At 40.6% G+C, this 19,247-nt stretch overlaps 1 protein-coding gene across 5 annotated transcripts in view; it reads right to left on the bottom strand.

Annotated features, from left to right (window-relative positions):
- Positions 1 to 19,247, bottom strand: part of scaper (S-phase cyclin A-associated protein in the ER) — a 129,627-nt gene that overhangs the window by 45,458 nt on the left and 64,922 nt on the right. The window lies entirely within an intron of this gene.

Below are 19,247 nucleotides of genomic sequence, written 5' to 3'. Positions count from 1 at the left end.
ACTTCCATCATAGAGTAATGGAGCAGAATATCAGAACACAAGTACAGACACACACTGAAGGTGCTCCATTTAATTTATTTTCAGCTCATTAGTTTTCTATTTAAAAAAAATATTTTTTATATAATTTTTTTTTTATATTTCCAAATATTGGAAAGGCAAGTATTTTTTCATTATGCAGTATACCCAGCAAAATTATTGGTGGAAAACAGCTACAGCTATCAGACATCTAGATCAAGTAAATAGTGCAGAAGGCTAATACAATCACAGACTGTCATGACCACGCCTTGCACAGCAAATCTTAGGCCCTTTCATCTGGGCATCAGTTAAGACTACCTGGAATCAAGTGCAATAGAACTAAATTATCCTTTATTCCCACAGTTATTAACCTGCTTAATATGGACAACTTTTGTGTAGAATTTACTATGTTACTTTATTTACACATTTCTGTCTTTCTCATCATGTACGTTTCTTATTTGTTAACGGTGTTGTGTCAAACAAATGACAAAGTTCAGGTGTCTGTGAAGCAGAAGTCTCTTTATTCATATGCAGATGGAAGTCCGGCTTGCAACCACCAGACTTAAAAAGTAAGTAGCTGAAGATGGTCCTTTACACCTTAAAACAAAAAGAGTTACTATGACACATTCTAAACAAATGATAAAATGGCAACACCTGCCAATTAATTATATCCAAGCTGCAGACTAGACAACAGTTAGTTCGTTTCATATTATGGGCGTACAGCCAGCTTACCAAATACATGCCCCTTATCTTACTGACCAAGGACAGGCAGCATCTTTATATATATTTGAGCACAAAGCCTACGTCAAGCCACTAGACTGCATAGTTTGCAAAAAACTACAAAAACAAGAAAATGATATTATCATCTCACTTCCTGGGCGGCTCTTTTATCTTCTTCATTCTTCCTTACTGTTCTACCAATTATATTCTGCCTCTAGATAAGAGATGTAGAAACCTTTCCCGTTAAATCATTTTTGACCTCCATGATCCCTTCAGAGCATACAACTAGCACAGAAGCAGCAGCTTTAGACCACATGTTTTTCAAGCAGGATATTAACAATATGATCATAACGAATAATACCAGACCCACAAATATGTATTGAACCAGAGACCCCCCCATATTCCCAGCACAGACTGTAGCCATGCACCAATGCCCCAATCATCTGGATTATAATTATGATATTTTTGTCCTTCATCATAGCTATGCTGTGCTAAGTTGTTTATGTGCCCAGGATTGTGTGGAATACAAGTACTGCTTAGTCTTCACTCACCTAAACAGCTGTCTATCACCCTAATAGAGGATGGCCTAGAACTGTGTTTATAGCAGGGAGCATACGTTTCGTTCCATTCTAATACATTTAAGTTACACTCAGACTAAAAGCAGAACTATTTACCCATGCCAATAACCCTCAATAATCACCTCTATCAAAGGGGATTACTCCCATGAGCATCTTTTATAGCAATACAAACCCAACATGAGTTCTGATTATTTGTGGCTGATTGATAAAGTATTGATTCCATATCCCCATTTATCAAAGTAAAGCTCCTTACACTTAACAGGCACACTGTCGGCCCCCCTCAGGAAGCTCAACTAACACAAAAACAGTAACAACATAATTAATGTTCACTCAGTCTCTGGTGCAGTGGCTCAGTGGCAGTGTGACGCGTAGATCCAGCGATCTTATCCTGATGGCACTCAGATGGCAGAGTTAGTAGTCAGTGGCACTTGATATGATCCCTCCCCAGCAGGGTTGCAACATCTGGCAGGGTATATCTTCCTCACCCACACCCACTCGCCAGGTATCAGGTCGTGCCTTCCCTCTACTGGAGGTCTCCAGGCGTCCAGCACCTGTTCACCAGCCCCATGCACTGCTTCAATGAACAATAGACAATACTACAATAGAGAATTAACAAATTCAATGATCCATTAGCCAGATTTGGCCCTCCAGGAAGTTTGTTGGTTGGCCCGTGATGATATCAAACAGGCTCTGTTACACAGTTCTGTTTGATCCAGCCCGCAGGCTACACAGGACAGCAGGCAGAACATCTACCCATGGTGTTCCTTCAGTCTGATGTGTCGTCGATCTTTCAGAGTTCTGTTCCTTTGTTCCACTGTTCCAGCAGACTGAGGGTGATCTCAGTCCATCTCACCCCGAACAAGGCAGCCACAGCCTGACACACTTTCCCTGTGAAGTGCATCCCTTCATCATAATACAAGCGGCAGGGCAGTGCCCACCGAGAAAACAGATTATAAGAGCCCAGGTTTCCTTCTACAATTGTCAATTTGCCAGTGCATGAAAGGTTCCTCAGGACCAGGCCTTTTGAGCTGTTGCACCCACACCTGAACTGTAGCTGAGTTCCTTTGATAGGCATCACATCGAGATACCACATAAGTGGCTAACGCTTCAAACCAGGTCTCTACCCAGTTTTGGGTGACCGGCACACCATTATCTATCTATCACATAAATGCTATTTCATACAGAAATTCCTTATAAATGCTGCAGGGCATCCCAGCCCAATAGGTCTGGGGTGTCCCCCACCCACATCAGTAGTTGAAACTGTACATCTTTTCCCAAGCATACTGTGACAGCTTGTATTTGCTTTAAACACAACCCTTGCCCCCCTTCTCCTGTAGCCTCCTGTTACCCGTTAGAAAACTTTATATCACATCTTTATGCTGTTTTATTCTAAAAACAGGACAGCTGTGCTCCTGTGTCCCCCAGTTACTGCAAACTATGATTATTTCACTTTTATTTAAATCCTTAGATAAATTTAGGAAGGCTACAAAGGGGCTTACTAGATTAAATCTATTATTTCACGTTTCAGCTTCTGACATGTTCTTTAAATATGAAATCAAGCCTCTTTCTTACAATTTCTCCAAAAAACGCTGTTTTTTTTTAGTAACTGCACACCAGCTTATTAGTAGTTTTATCTTTGGGGTTGTTTCCCCCCTTTTCCCCCAGGGCTAGTTAACACCCCCCCCCATCTGGATATGCCCAATCAAGAGATTTATCCCAGTCCTCATTATTTTCTTGAAGGGGTCTTATAATTTGGTATAATATTAAAGTCGCACTATAATTGCAACAAACTGGCGGCTCCTTTTTCTCCTCCTTGGGAGTCTCTTCACCTCCCATTTGCAGCACTCGCACCTCTGCGTAATGCTTCGCGAGTTATTAAATCAAACCTGTCTCCGCTCTCCGTAATATCAGGAAAGCATAGTTGTACATTCTTGGCAACATCAGGTTTTAACCCACTCAAGTAAATTTGTTTTATTACTGTGGAAGTATCTTCATTCACTTCCTTTTCATCGGCTAACCTCGAGTATACTATCCATAAAGCTATAAACCTTTCTGTAAAATCTGAAACATCCTCACTTCCTTCTGCTGACATGCTGTTACTTTTCCAATCAGTTTTCGGTGGGTAACGCTCTTTCAAGAATCTCCACACTAATTCCCACGCTTCTCCCAGATTCTCTCTTAAGGCGTTCTATTTCTCCTTTTGCCTTTTCTTTTTCTGCAGATATAACTTTGTTTCGTTCAGCCATCGCTTTTAGCTTTTCCGTCAGGGATCTCATCCCTTTCTGTTTCTCTATGATATTCTGTTGAATTCTCAAATATTCCTCTGAAATAAAACCCTTCTCTGTTTATTTTTATCCCAATGTTCATACGCTTTTCTACATTCCTGTTCAGACTAAATTCCGTCTGACAGTCCATATTTCTTTTTAAGTTTCACTTTGCATTAATCTAATTTCTTTTTTTTCTGACACCCAGTCGGACACCTCCACTAATTTTTTTTTCCTCACACCAAACCATGTTCTCGTCTCACACGCGCCCCGCGGAATCCCCCAGTCAAGACAAACTGACGAACTATCACAATTCGGGAACACAGACCAGGTTCCAAATCCTGGCTTTAATAACACACTTGAATCCAGTTACCACCCTCGGCTCTTCTGCGAGTACCGTTCGAGTTACTACCCTCAGCCATACTGCAGTCGTGTACCAGGATACAACACCTAGGTTTTTCCGTGTATCAGGATACAACACCCGACCAGGATACAACACCTGGATTTTTTTTGCATACTGGGATACAACACCCGGTTTTACACTATTCCTTCAGCAATCCCTCTTTTTCTACCCCACCTTCACAAAACAGGTGTCTACAAACACATACACCATAAACTCATTATTTTGTACTCGCTTCAGCTTCAGAAAAACCCCCGACAGCAACATGGAGAGGATAAGGGACTTTTTAGAAAAGAGGAGTCCTTACCTCTTTTTAGAAGTGGCCGCCTAGCTTTTCCTCTCCACCTCTCTGTCAGAGTCCCCTCAGCTGGGAGTACCCTGCTCCGCAGCGCCAAATTGTAGTGTCAAACAAATGACAAAGTTCAGGTGTCTGTGAAGCAGAAGTCTCTTTATTCATATGCAGATGGAAGTCCGGCTTGCAACCACCAGACTTAAAAAATAAGTAGCTGAAGATGGTCCTTTACACCTTAAAACAAAAAGACCTACTATGACACATTCTAAACAAATGATAAGACGGCAACACATGCCAATTAATTATATCCAAGTTGCAGACTAGACAACAGTTAGTTCTTTTCATATTCTGGGCGTACAGCCAGCTAACCAAATACATGCCCCTTATCTTACTGACCAAGGACAGGCAGCATCTTTATGTATATTTGAGCACAAAGCCTACTTCAAGACACTAGACTGCATAGTTTGCAAAAAACTACAAAAACAAGAAAATGAAATTATTATCTCCCGTCCCGGGCGTCTCTCTTATCTCTTCATTCTTCAACAGGTTCATGTTGTGTTAAATGTATTGTGTATTGTTTTGTGTCTTTTACCTGTCTGGAAAGCAAATTTCCCATTTGGGACGATAAAAGTAAGTATCTGTCTGGTATGTTGCCAACTGGGGCTTTATGTCTCAGCTCACTGTGATGACCTCTGTAACCCCACGAGGAGGAAGAGCAGACAGGTTTCTCTGACACACCCATCCTTCGAGCCCTTCACCTTCTTGACACGTCACAGGCTCCGCGGCGACATACCGCAGGTTCAGCGCTGATCAGAGGAGAGGCACTCTCCCTCACGGCACCACCTCAAGCCTGCAGACGCCAAGAACGCCCAGGATGACTAAAACCTAACCCTGCCATGAGCCAGCTGTGTTCAGATTGTGTCTGGAGAGCCCCCGTCACATTCGGCCCATGACAAAACCTGGTTCGGACTCTGACTCTAGATATCTGGATCGTTGAGCTCAAGTTGGGCTCCAAGCTGCCCCAATTGGGAGCCTAAGTTGTCTTTTAAATTAAAACTGACAGAACATCATGCTTTGCAAAAAAAAAATTATCATGTGTCATAAAATGTATAATAAGATGTTTACAACATCAACATTAAACCACCAGAGGTCTGAGCTTCATATATTAAAGAGAAACTGGAGTTTCAATTTCTCGAACAGATTATTGAATCTCAGTAACATCATAAATTGCCGGTATCGCAAAATTTTACAAATTCTGGAGTAAACACAAAATCGTGAACCTTGCGAAAGTACCTTGTAGTTGCCATGTTTTGGACAGCTCATGAGAAATGTGACCTGAAGTGGCCATTCCTGCTCACTAGTTACCGCAATGACTAATGTACTATGGTGTATGAGCAAACATGTTGTATAGCAGAGAATCCACAGCAGAAATGTTCCAAAACGATCTGTAGTATTTGTATTTGTCGGCAAAACAGACCCGAAGTCAACAGCAAGTTTTCTATTGGATTAATGCAGACTGCAACAAAGTTAATGTATTCTGGCCTATCCCAGAAAATCAGTTAATCTTTTTTACACAATTTCAGTAAAAATAAACATACAGCAGACTGTTAAGAGGGCGGCTACACTCTGTGATGTGTAGACTCCAAAATAACGTACTGGAGGAGGCAGCAGGTTAAAAAGGCAGCTCTGTTTTGAGTCAAAACACACAGAATGTGCTATACTGAACAATGCTACCTAATCCTGCAAACAACAGAAAAAGAAAACATTCCCATTGTGCAAAAACACACTTGAAATTGTCATGTTTAGTAAAATAAACAGCTTGACTAAATAAACTAATTGCTATATGGACTATCTTCTTCCATTACAAACAGGTAAGTTTAAAGTGATGTTTACATTACTGACAAATTTACTTACTTCCTCAAATTCCTTCAAGATCAAGGCCTACCCTGAACTGACAGCAGTTTATGAAGTCCTATAAAAAAAGGCAAAGGCCTTCAACAATTCTAAATAGCTCCCTTTTGTTTTAGGAGGGAGGGCAGCAGAGCAAAGACTCAGACATCATGGAAAAAAACCAACACAGATCATCTGCTACCAATCCATAACTAAATATCTGAAACCCAGAGTGCATCCATCCAGACAGCAGGGTGCTGAAAGAAAATGGAAAAGAGCAAATAAGACAAGCTTTGTCTTTGCTGCCTAATACAGCTATTTAAAGCCGAGCACTCCAAGAGGTTTTGCTCTGGAGATAAGCAAGCCTGAACACATTTTTTGGAGAATCGGAGGAAGCGTTTTTGAAAAATTACACATAAGCTCTTTTACTGTCAATCACAAATGCCACTGGTGTAATTCTTTATCATCTGGTAGCCAAAATACCTGTGAACCCTCTTGGGGTTAAGAGATCAAGTTTCAAACAATAACATGCACACAGACAGCCTCCTATTCCTTCCCCCTGAGTTTTACCTGGGGTGTGTGCAGATTACACACACTTTCTCCCACAGGAGGAGCATGTCTGGGGAGGCCAGGAGGGGACACCAAGCTGCTCTGCGCAGGCTATTTTTATGGCACCCAATCAATACGTCTACCAAAGTGAGTGGAGCTTAGTGTGGTCTTAAACCCACCCATCAACCATCAACAGGCCTTCTTAAAAGCTTTTTGTGTGCTGGAAATGGCTTTATGGCGGCTTGTTAAATGGACCTTTGGAAAGAATAAGGTGGTTTATGAAGATCTTTACAACAACCATTGCCTTCTAATGAGTGTGACCTAAGGGGCTGGGGAATGCCCACCCTCACTGCAATGTCTGTCTTAAGGGTTCCTGTCACAGGGCAGCCTGGGAATGACATCCATGTTGGATCACTGCAGGCAGACAAAACAGCTCGGGTGGGAATGTCTGCTAATGGCGCAATTTAGTCATCTACATAACCCCCAGGGCTCGTGCCTCTATACAACAATTTAAACCCTTTAGACAATGATAACATGGCAAAAAAAGGCCATTGGTGTTCATGCAAAAGCCCCAGCTGGCTTTTAAATGTACTCAGGAAATACTGGCTGTTCAGGCAGCATTTCCTACTGCCTTCTCTGCATCATGGATATGTTGGGAGGTTGCCGACATCCCCATGATGTGATGTAGCTGTCTTAACACAGAGAGCCACGTGAAGACGTTCATCCACTAAAAGTCCGCTTGTAACAACACTGCAGGGGAAAGTTTAATTAGTCATATAAAAATATGTTTGCATTTATACAGCACTTTTTATCCAAGTGGTCCCAAAGTGCTTCACACTTTTCACCACCTACTTGCCTCACTGAAGTGCAGCCGCACCTGGGAGTCGCCCAACAGCCATTCTGCACCAGCAGCCCCAGCGAGAAACTGCTGCACCAGCTCAATTAAGGGGGAGCTTTATTCACAGTGGAATTTACATAAAAAACAGGGTGGAAAACCCCACCCAGATAGTCACAAAATAATGATTTATTCTCCATCCCCCATCATGTACTTTTTATGTTAGTTTGGACCAGAACAGAGGGAGGAAAGGTAAATAAGAAAAGGATTGAGTGCAATTAATTTTCTCCCAAATGATGGAAAGGAAATAGATCTACTGTATCATTCATTATGCTGTCCACTAGATAGTATAGTGCAAAAGTATTAAAGTGAAAGATAACTATAGCCACATAACTTTCTCCTTCATTGATACTTGAACTGTTTATGTAGATATTGAAGAAGACTTATGGCCAAAACATCTGCATTTCATAATAAAAAGAACTACAGAAAAGGGTAAACTGTTTGTTACAGAAGTGACTGGGACCTTATATAATGAAAGAAGTGTTAACATACAAGATTTAAACCAAACTTTTTTAATGAAAGCAATCATCTGCAGCTTTTGAGCAATCACACCACTTGCTCCGATAACCAGTGGCCAAAGTAAAGAATGTTCAAATAAACAGATTAGGGACAGAGATGTAAAACTTCACTCCATACGTCTTTGTGGTATCTGAGCATTTCCTGATTTGGAATGACTTCATCACGAAACACTCAAGCCACAGAAAAAGAAATTATTGTTACAACAAACATTCTCTGCCATCTAAACACTGAATTGCTACATTGTATTTGTAGTAATTTACTCTAGTCTGACCAAGCCAAGAGTCATGCAAAAAAAAAAAACCCATATCAGAAGCAAAGCTGAAACTGAGGAACTTCAATTCTGAAGTTTGTCTGGCTGTAACACCGGACCACAATCCAAAAAAAGGCTGGGTTAAGAATTAAGAATGGCACGAGGCCAAGCATACAGGAGAAAAAGTGTGGCCTTGTTAAAAAAGCTCCCATTTACTGCCCCGTTCAGGGAGTTAAGCAGAGTTGCTTTAATCTTCAGGCCATCCCCGAATGACTGACTCAATAATAGGATTAGAGGCTCCTTTTCGGGAATGTCGTTCGACTAAAGGCTAGAGGGAGGGGGAAAAACAAGACAGCCCCAACCTGAATTACATGGCCTAGGAATCTTATCCAATTATTATCTGGAGTAACTGTCATTACACAAGCTAATCAAAAGGGCAAACAGCTGCTGATCTCTGGCGATGACAGTGCCAGTATAATAGCAGGTGGGCTGGATGGTCTTGCCTTTGTACTTGTCTTCCACAAGCCACTGTGATTAGCTGCCAGTAAATTGTGGGGGAGGGGATTCCCGACCCTTTCAGACCCCAGGCAACAGATGGGGAACAACTGTCTGAGAGTTCATTAGAGGAGCTGGGTGGGTTTCAGTGCAGCCCATCGTCCGCATCTTCTCAGCACCTCCAGCCACTGGCGTGAGGGGGCTTTATACAGGCTAGTCATTCAGTAAAACAGTCGGTTTTTGCAGAAACAACAGACTCTAGGAGATGGGAGATGTTATTTGCAGGCAAAACGGTGCCGATTTCATTGTTCAGCTTTCAAGCAGCCTCTTCAGTCTCAGCCCCTTCTGATCCTCTGTGCTGTGCAGCACAACCTTAAACAACCTGTATTTGCAAGAGGATGTCAACATTTCAAATGCAAACATTTCATATTCTGTGTTCCTCAACGCTATGAAGAAGACTCTCCAGGTAGGGTCAATGAGAAGAAGAAAGTCTTCACGCTGCAAATGTTTTCTGAGTTTCTCATTCCCAGCAGCACACTACATGACCAGAAGGAGGTACTGGTTCTAGAATCTCATTTCAATGTGCAACACGTCCCCCCACAGCACAAAACTCATGTACAGCACCCAAGAACTGTACGACATTATGCAAAGGTTTGGGGACGGCTAGTGTAGGTGCAATTAAAAAAATCTGTATAAAGCACACCAATCCTCTTAATAGCCTTTCTATATACTGATTATTTCAAATGCTTATTGCTGAAAGATGCCCTCAATTCACAGAATTAAAAGGCAGAAAGGTGTTATTGATTCTGAATCAATGAATGTTTTCCCTATGTACAACGATACCTTCTTGTTAATGAATTTGTTCAATTAAAGCCAGTGTAATATTCAATGAAGAGACAGACCAGTAGAAAAGTGTAGTCTTAATACACTTTGTGCATAAGAAAGGTTACAAATGGAAGGAGGTCATTTGGCCCATCTATCCCATTCGGTAGTTAGGAGCTAATTGATCCAAGGATCGCATCCAGCTGTTTCTTGAAGGAAGTGCTTTGGCTAAGGAAGTGCCTGCTGTTCTCGGTTTTAAATGCACTGCCACGCAGTTTCTATTGTGCCCTCTGATCGGCGTTTCTCCCTTCGTTCTGAAGAGGTCTGCTGGGCCGACTTTATCGGCGCCCTGGAGAACTCTTAGTACTTCAAACAAATGTAGCTGAATGCTGCAGTTTTTGCAAGACCAGTAGATGGTTAACAATCCCAGACTAATTAACAATCGGTTTCAAATCGTATACAATTCTGAACACTGGGCTCACACTCAGTAACACCACGGCGTCACAGAATCAAACAAACTACACTTACCATGTAGACAATTACAAACTAACTGGTAGAGCTGCCCAGGCTCCAGCAACAGCGAGTTCGATGCCTACAGCTTGACCTGCGTTTATGGAACAAATAGACCTTGATCTAAGGTGTAGATCAATTTTGGTTACATATTCAATTTGAGGTCTGAATCAAGGAAATCTTTCTTCTGCATATATGAACCAGGAGATATTTAATAGACTGAGTGGATTTTTCCAATAAAGACTCATGTTGGCAGTGAATCATTTAACACTAAAAGAATCCAAACTAACTGAATTATAACAGATGCAAATAAACTTAAATTTTGAATGTACATATATAACATATGTCTTTACAGATAATAAATATCATATGCCTATAACGCAATGAGGTAAAAGGCATTGTAGCAAAATAAGACTCAGCTTCCTTTAAGAATAATGGGCTGGAAATCGCACTGAGAAGTCCAGTCAGACAAATCAGGTCTCCAGTCAGTGATATGTAAGGAGGAATTGGGAATTCATCATTAATGACTCTTTGAGCGGAATGTGCAGCTTCCGAAGCTGATAACAGTCACAAAGACTCTCATTAGACAGCCTTAACATGAATTGTTAATGAACAACAAACAAAAACAGCAACACAAGGTTAAACTGGTCAGTGAAATGTGATTCTTGTGATAGAATGTGACATTTGCCAAGTCAATGCAGTGACAATAAAGGTTTTTAAAATTCTGCCATATTTAATAATAATGCATTGCATCTATATGTGCATTTATATAACCCCTTTCATCCCCAAAAACTTTACACGTTGAAGGGGATCAGTTTCATCCACCACCGAAGTACAGTACCCATCAGGGTGACTCGTGGTCATCATAGTGTGCCAGAAGCAGAAATTGCTTTCACCAGTTGAATTAAGGGGGAAGTTGAGGAAAGCCACACTGGACACTTCCGAAGTAGAATTCAGCCAGGACACCAGGATAAACTTCTACTCTTCCAAAGAGCACCATGGGTGGGATCTTTTAATGACTGAGCATTAAGGACCGTTTAAGTTCTCATCCACAGGACAGACAGAAGGAATCGAACAGCAAAACAATATGCTACCTGATTTCAAGGCTACTCTGGTTCAGAAATAACAGACACTATCTGGCCCACTGCTATGGGACTGAGCTACAGTAAGTAATATCTAGTCAGTGTATTGCCAGACCACTGTGAGAACAGGGGCAAAACTGCATCCTGCAAACGGCACCCCACAGCTATTATGGTCTACAAAACAGAAAATAGAAATTGGATGATCAGAAAATGGACATTTGTTTATTTTCATGGATCAGTACTGCAGAAGTCCAATGCTATTGTTTCAATCAGTTTTCACATTCTTACCACAATAGTGAGCTCCATATCTACTGTTTTTTTTATCACACAAGTCTATTTGGTAAAGTGGAAAACTACATCTTCACAAATTTCACCTTGCTAAAACAGTGGGAAGGTAGATATACTACATACCAGAAAAGGTATTTCAACATCACAGCTTCTACTTTCTCTTGAATATGATACCTGTTGTGATGCAGGACAGATGCAAGTGAAAACATCAGCATTTTCTTTTTCATCACAATTTGTAAACGCTGACTGCATATTAAGCACTAAGATAGACTCTCTTTCAAGACACCTCTAGTCTGACTAAAAAAAAACAACAAAAAATAAAACTATCCCTTAAGAAAAAAAAAGGTTGTCAATTCTGCAATCAAAAAATAAATGCTTTTAAGCAGAATCTAGGTCCTATCAAGGAACTTTATTTTGTATTAGTGATGTGTGGATCTGGAAGATAAATTCCCTGTCTCTCATGGTTGGCTCAACAGCCCTGAGGTGTTCCACTTCATGCTGAAGTCCTCAGCAGAATTTAAACATTTTAATTATGAATGTTTCACTCAATTAGAAAATGTAAGAGTACGTAGCCAGAATTGAAGAAACTGCCTGTGTTGTGCACACGACAGGCTCTGAAACTTGAACAAGCTGCTTAAGCAGGCGTGGAATGCACCATATTCCACTATACATGCTTCTGGGCTGGTTACTACTTTATGGATTCTACTCGCATATTAATGTGTACATTTATAAGCCCATCAATGCTGTGCTGTTTGAATGCATTTGTTCACAGGCCCTCAAATGAGACATTTTCTTCCAAAGTGGGGAATAGAAAATCAGAAGGCATGCAGAATAATTCTGCAATCCACATTATTGTGAGCCACTCACTACACAATTATTTTTGCCTTTATTAACAAAATGTCTTACAGTAAGTAAGCTGACTGAGGATCTTCTACACTGAACTCATTTAATTAATGCATTTAATTATTCACTTTTTTTCTCAATTCATAGCTTGGAATGGTGCCCCTAACTAGACATACAGTAGAAATCCAGACGTCTAGGACATCTTTAGCCCCCACTGAAGCAAAAATGAAATTCTAGTTCTGATCGAAGACATTGGAGAACCCGAAAACATCTGTCCTCAAAAACATAAACCCAGCTAACGACACCAAGGTGGCACACTCATTCAAGTACTGTTTAAAGGCAATATTGCTAGGTCATAGTGATCCAGGCAAAGGAGCCACAGACACCAACACAAAGGGCGGCAGAGGTCAAGTGACAGGGTGAGAGAAGGGGCAATCAGTAGGACAGACACGCACTCAGGACTGGCAGACTGCAATGGAGCAGAATTTAACAGCTCATGGTCGCTGGCAGATTAAACTTGGGGACTATGAGGGCGTGCACGGATCTCCAGCTCCACCTGTGTGGGATGCAGCTCAAATGCATGGGAAAGCAAAACCACGTAAGTAGGCTGTAACGAACAAAAGTCAACGCAGCCGAAGGTTAACCTGCGCCCGTCATATTTAGCATTGTCAAATAAAACCTCAGCAACATTTTTAATACATACATTTAGACAACCAAACCAATTCATCATATGTGATTTTAAGCAAAAGGAGAGAGGCATCTGTGTAGTTCACATCATATAAATCTGCGGGCAAAGAGGGCCCGACTCCAGTTATTCCTAACTGACTCCAGCTATTCCTAACTCGGGACTCTGTGGAAACTGATTTGATCAGCCGCCTTCACTCACTGGGCTTGTTTGCAGGAAGATCAGATTCCACAAATGTAACTTTATCCCTTGTTTCAACTCCAAGCTCAGTCACAGCCATTTATACGAGAAAGAGACTTCTTTACTGCTCTGGGATGAGCTTCTCACTACAAAGGAAAATACCCAAAGCCTTTGCTTAAAAAAAAAATAAGAAAAAAAACATTTGAGAAGAAGGCAAAGCTAACTTAAATCTACATTTCTATACTGTAAACAGTATTCAATTAAGACAAAACAGTATTTGCTTTAAGAGCACACCTAACGTCTTCCTGAAAGGCACTCTACTAAAAGAGAGGCTTGAAAGATGCTCTCATAACATCACACAAGTTGTACATAAAAAATTATATTAAAAATAAACTGAGAAGAAATTCAGTGATGGTAAAACTTGATTTACATTATGTGGATAGCACTACTCCAAAGACAAACCTTTGGTTTCACATTGAAATACTGTAGATTAATGAGATGTTCCTCATTATAATTTATTTTATTTTTCCTCATGCTTAAAACCCCAATTAAAATGATGGCACGGGCTGCACAGACTGAAAAGCATAAGATCTCCAGCAAAAACGTAATGAGGCTTTTTTTTTTAATTTACCAGTTTAGTTCTCTAGGGACTCCTTCAGTGACCTTTCTTTTAAATAAACATTTAGGGAAAAAAAAAGAGCCACAAACTTCAATACCATGTCTGTGGTGAGAAACGAAAGGCTACTTTATGTGCAACTGACAACTATTTAACTGACAGTATACAGCAAAAGAATTCCTAAACCTTGTCTGATACTTTTATTCTAATCCTAACAGCGAGGAGTGTCAGTGAACTACAACAAGCTGTTTTCAGGGGACTACACCAGGATAGGAAAACAGTGAGGACATTAATTGCTATGAGCAGAGCCACCTAGTGGGTATGCCTCAAAAGATCACTGCTGTTGAGAAAACAGGTTTCATTGACTTTTTTCAGAAAGTGTTTATTTCAGAGTCAAGGTGATTGAGGAGAGACAGTGAAGCCACCTCACTCACTGGTACTTAACATCCATCGTCAGGCAAACAACTGTTAAAATCCAGTGCTTTCTAACAGAAATGTGACTCAGATCTTTTCAAAGCGCTTTGAAAACCTTTTTTCAAAGCATGAAGTGAAATATGTAGTTTATTTGTGAAAATGTTATGCTGAAAACCGATACTGCTCACGTATGGGAAGAAACGTCTCTGCTTAACGAATGTGGTCGTCTTAAAACATTGTCTGATTATTCACTTAGGTCAGTGTTGAGTGATATTAAACCAAATTGATTTATTTTATTACTGATGGGTATAAATGTTTTTAACATGCAAAGAACTGTTGAAAGGTTTTCAGGCACTGCCCTTACTATAATAGGAAAAAAAACATTAAAAAGCCATTTAACAGTAGTTAATGGAATTAAAATTAAACTCAAGACATGCAGAAGCATTTTTGGTTCGTTTTGTAGGCAACAGATCACAAGTCGGTCTTGGTCAGCAAACGCAATCGAGGTGTGTGAGGTACCCCAGACGAGACTTCAAATTATTAATGAATTATATTGTGCTTTCTTAGAAAATGGAGAAGAAAAATCTGAAAAATGAGCATTTTGTAGCACAGGAGCCCAAGGCTGTAGTTTTTTCACATCCATCAGCATTAAAGCATTTACAAAAGCCTGCTGTGGCTCCTGACGTATTGTGCGTTTTGTTGCTTTCTCACACCGTGATTGGTAGATAATACAAAAACAAATTCTCTAAAAGAACGCCATTTGCATTTTCGAACCTTATTTCAGACCTCCTTTTCAACGAAGGAAAGAAATGCGGCTATTTTTTCCTGCTCACGTTTGCATTACTGGTCAGATCCAATCGGGCTCCATCGAGCCCGCGGCCAGCTGGAAGCGAGGCCGCTGACAGGAGAATCCGTCCTTCCGCACAGGAACAGCGAGCCACCCATCGGCCACAACAGAGACTCGGCTCCTGACAGCTAGCAAATGAAAATGTAAATACTGGCCCTGTTCCGAAGTTCTGAGACCCAACAGTTTCTGACAGTCCCTGCCGTGTGATAAACACTGTCCGTCTCGGGCTACCTTTTATTTGAAAGCTATGACAAACATTTTGGCTGAAATGTAAATACGTGAGCTCATGACTGGTAAGTGCAGATCTGAAAAAGTTATCTGAAATTTGGAAAAACAAAAATCTGGTTTGACACAAAATAAACCATTTAGCGGTCACAGAGGGAGCAGCGCACAGAGGTCAAAAACTTCTGCGGACGAACTGAAGGAGGGGGAGGGGTGGGGGCGGTCAGGTATTGCTGAAGATGTCATTTTAATGAGACGAGAAGGGCACATTCAAACTATGTGACAAGTAGAAAAACGTTTCAGCCAAGTGAGACAGCGAACATTTGACTGAGGCGTGCTTTTGTCCCGAGCTGCGAAGCGAGACGTATTGGTAAATAACAGATTCTTGACACCAGGCTGATGGAGGTATGCTGTTTATTTTTCTTTGCTCAGGGATTAGAACAGGAAGCCGGTGTTGCAGGCCACACTGCTGCCCTAACTCTGTGAGCTGACACTCTAGATACAAGAGGGAGCTTAAAGAAAGGTTACCTCTAGGCCTTGCTGCAGGCCTGGCACTGAACAACTGCTGGGTCCTTGTCTTGGCTCTACATGTGCTACAGGACTACATTGTTCCAGATGCCGGCAAAGGATGAGATGTTGACAACTTTTAATACGTCTTTTGCATAAAAGGGCAACTCACTAATGTGGGTGGTGTTGGTGGGTAAAAGAAAAAAAATAAAATAAATTAATATATTTAATATATTTGCCTGCTTTTATCCCATCTAATGTTCTATGCTTTAGAGCACAGAAAAAAAGAAACTGTCCCTCAACACAAGATGGGGAACAGGTAAAAGTTTATTCCATGCTGAAAAGAAAAGAGACACAAGTGAGAGGGTGTGAGGGTACAGTAACACTCAAACTGTCTAACAGGTATTGGCAATTTCACCTTCCTATTCCCATTTCTTTATTCTCTCTTCTAATCTCATTTTTTTACCAGACACTGTGATGCAACAGCCTGGATTTTTACTTGCCATTTGAACTAAATGATATTCAAATCAGCGGCACAACAAGCCAGGAAACCTTAACTATTTACAGGGGATGAAGACAGACCACAAATCTAAGTGCCCATGTCCAATGTGCATTTTTATAGCTCACACAAGACACGAGTGGGACGTTTTAGGCACTTAAAAAAAAACCAAGTTGCAATACAATCTGCGACAGGATGGATTTAAGTCGCTGCTCAGCTTTTGACTACAGTCACAGCAGCACTTCTAATTGGAGAGGAGGCCCCAGGCTGTGTCCACCCCCTAGGTCCACTCCTGTCCCTGCCCAGCTCATTAGCACAAACACATCATCTTAACACACCGTCAGTCTATCCGACAGCTTGTACGCTTACTGCTTCCTGCCTGGCTCCCACTCACCCCCCCCTCCCCACTTAAACCACTCCATCACAGGTGCTTCTTTTTTCTCCCTCTCCTTCCTCTCTGCCTCTCCTTGGGGAAATTCATTAACAGCATCTATCCCCTCCCTCTAGTCAATGATTGGCACCATCATCTTTCCATCCTCCGCCCTCCAACATGCGAGATGTGTCTTCTGATTTCTTGACCCGCGAGTTAGCAGGAGAATTACAGCTCGCCACTAGAAGCGACTGTATATTTTCCTCTTCATAAACACTGTGACAGCTGCTCGAATCAGTCTTCCCTGACCTTATTGATCAGGACATGCTGGGAGTAATGAGACTTCACCAGTGACAGGGTAAATGGCCTCTTGCTAAACATAATGTGCAAAGGGAGCTGGAAGTCTGAACAACAGCTGTACTTGCTTATTTGTTTAAAGCTAATTTCCCTCTAGTCATTAATACTGTACTTTTAGCACTCAATTCTATAATTAGCTGCTTAGGACTATGATACCATTTAACAAAGGGTTTTCTAAGACAATAACATGGCTGCTTGTTGCTCTCCTGATTCACAGAATTAGTCAGTCTTCTTAATATCACTACAACAGCATCTTTGCCTTAAAAGACACTGCCATTTCCCAATAACCGTGATCTTCATTTTTAAAACAAGCTGAGACTTTTCAGTTCTGACAATATTTGTTATTCGTTGTCTTTGTTACATAAAATAATCACCTGCAACGGGATATGCTTAGGATTTAGGAAGACACTGTACCAGTTCTCTTTTTATGGGGAAGAGACAACGTTTTAATTATTTTATTAGATGTTCTATATCATCTGACTTCTGAAACAGAATCCATACATACAATATTTGACATACAGTAGATTTGTATATTTCATACATGTATATATGGTTCTTATAATTATAAACCTTATGCATGCTACAAGCAGTAGTCTTACTGTTCAATAATTAGTAAGAAGTACTGTTCACTAAGAAACATGTTTGGTCAAAATCCTCTGTTTATTTCCCCAGTGCAGTTGGTGGAGGCTGTAACTTTTCAATGAGAAAGTTGAGTGTGTTGCATTCCTGCAGACCTCAACAGTGACATCTGAGTAACAGAAGAAGGTGCAGAAGAAATGCTGAATATCTTTGTTGATGACATCAAGAGGGCAGAGTGAATAATCCAAAGTGGTATCCAGCCAAATTGAATTTGTATGGACAATTAGCTTATAGTTCTAGCATTCTAACCGTTATGTCAAAATACATTTCAAATTTCAATTAAAAAATCAGCTTGTGACAAATAAGCAGGGCACCTTCCAGGGAATGTCCGAGGATGACTTACTTGTTCCACATTGTTCTACAACACGAGACTTGCTGTGGGTTTTTTTTAAATTGCTCCTGCCATTAGGGGGCAGGAAATAAGAAAAAAAAATCACATTCAGGGGCCTTGAAAAATGAGACTTTGAGATGTTTCACATTTTGAAGAAATGATTTCCCTGGCAGTTTGTGTAAATGTCATACAATGACATGCACTGTCAACAGGTGACCGGACGCAAGCTCAAAGCTGCAGCTCCTTCTCTCTGTAAAGGTTCGTGAGCAACAGATAAGAAGCTCAGTTGGGCATGCTATTATTTCTTTCTTATTTTGGTCGATGTCCAAATTAGTCTGGGTATTCCATTTACTACTGATGGCTCCAGACATTTTAGAGGTAGCTCAGCAAACCACAGTGAATCAAGTCATTTTTTTACTCCTACCTATTCAACTGACCGTATGAAATAAACACTTGGGCCATTTCTGATTACCGGTCAGGAGATGACCTGAAATGAAATGGGTGTTCGATATAGTTGCATATGATCGGACATTTTATTATTTTGCTCTTCACTAGATAATATAGTCAATGGTGTATTTACTATACAATGCTTTTACTAAGTTGGAAAAATCACAAGACTCCCTTAATTTTTGTTTGCTTCTAAAAAAAAGCTGCATCAACAAGTTAAGATTGTATATTGTACTATTACTAAAATGCATTCTTAAGGGCATTTTCTAAGCAAACACATAATTTGTAATGTTGAAAGGTTAGAGAAAATCAAGATCATGTAAGCAAGGCATCCACTGGTGTTCCACAGATTCAGTTGTGCCGAGATCATTTTCTGATGTCTGATAATTCAAAATGGATTATAATATAAAGTCCTTGTTGAAGAGCCATATTAATGTTCTTTAAATAAAACCTGCTACTGTTTAAATTAACATATATGAGAAGATCAGTACATTTGTTGTACCTTATTCGGCATTTCCCGAACAATTAAGTGGGGCCAGAGATCTTTTATATCAGTAACATCTATTTTTTTTGACAATGACTACCAGATCTGGCCTTCAATAGGAACAGTCTGGTAGAGAAAGACTTTAGTGAATACTAGCCACATTTCTTGAAAGGTGCTGGGAAATGGGTTCATTAGGAGATGAAAATATGTTTCAGGGATGAGTGGGGATTTCAGTAC

Source organism: Lepisosteus platostomus, chromosome 7 (genome assembly GCF_059453375.1).
Source record: "Lepisosteus platostomus isolate fLepPlt1 chromosome 7, fLepPlt1.hap1, whole genome shotgun sequence".
Classification (NCBI taxonomy): Eukaryota; Metazoa; Chordata; class Actinopteri; order Semionotiformes; family Lepisosteidae; genus Lepisosteus; species Lepisosteus platostomus.
Note: the sequence above shows the minus strand (reverse complement) of the source record. Positions and strands in the feature narration are given on the sequence as shown.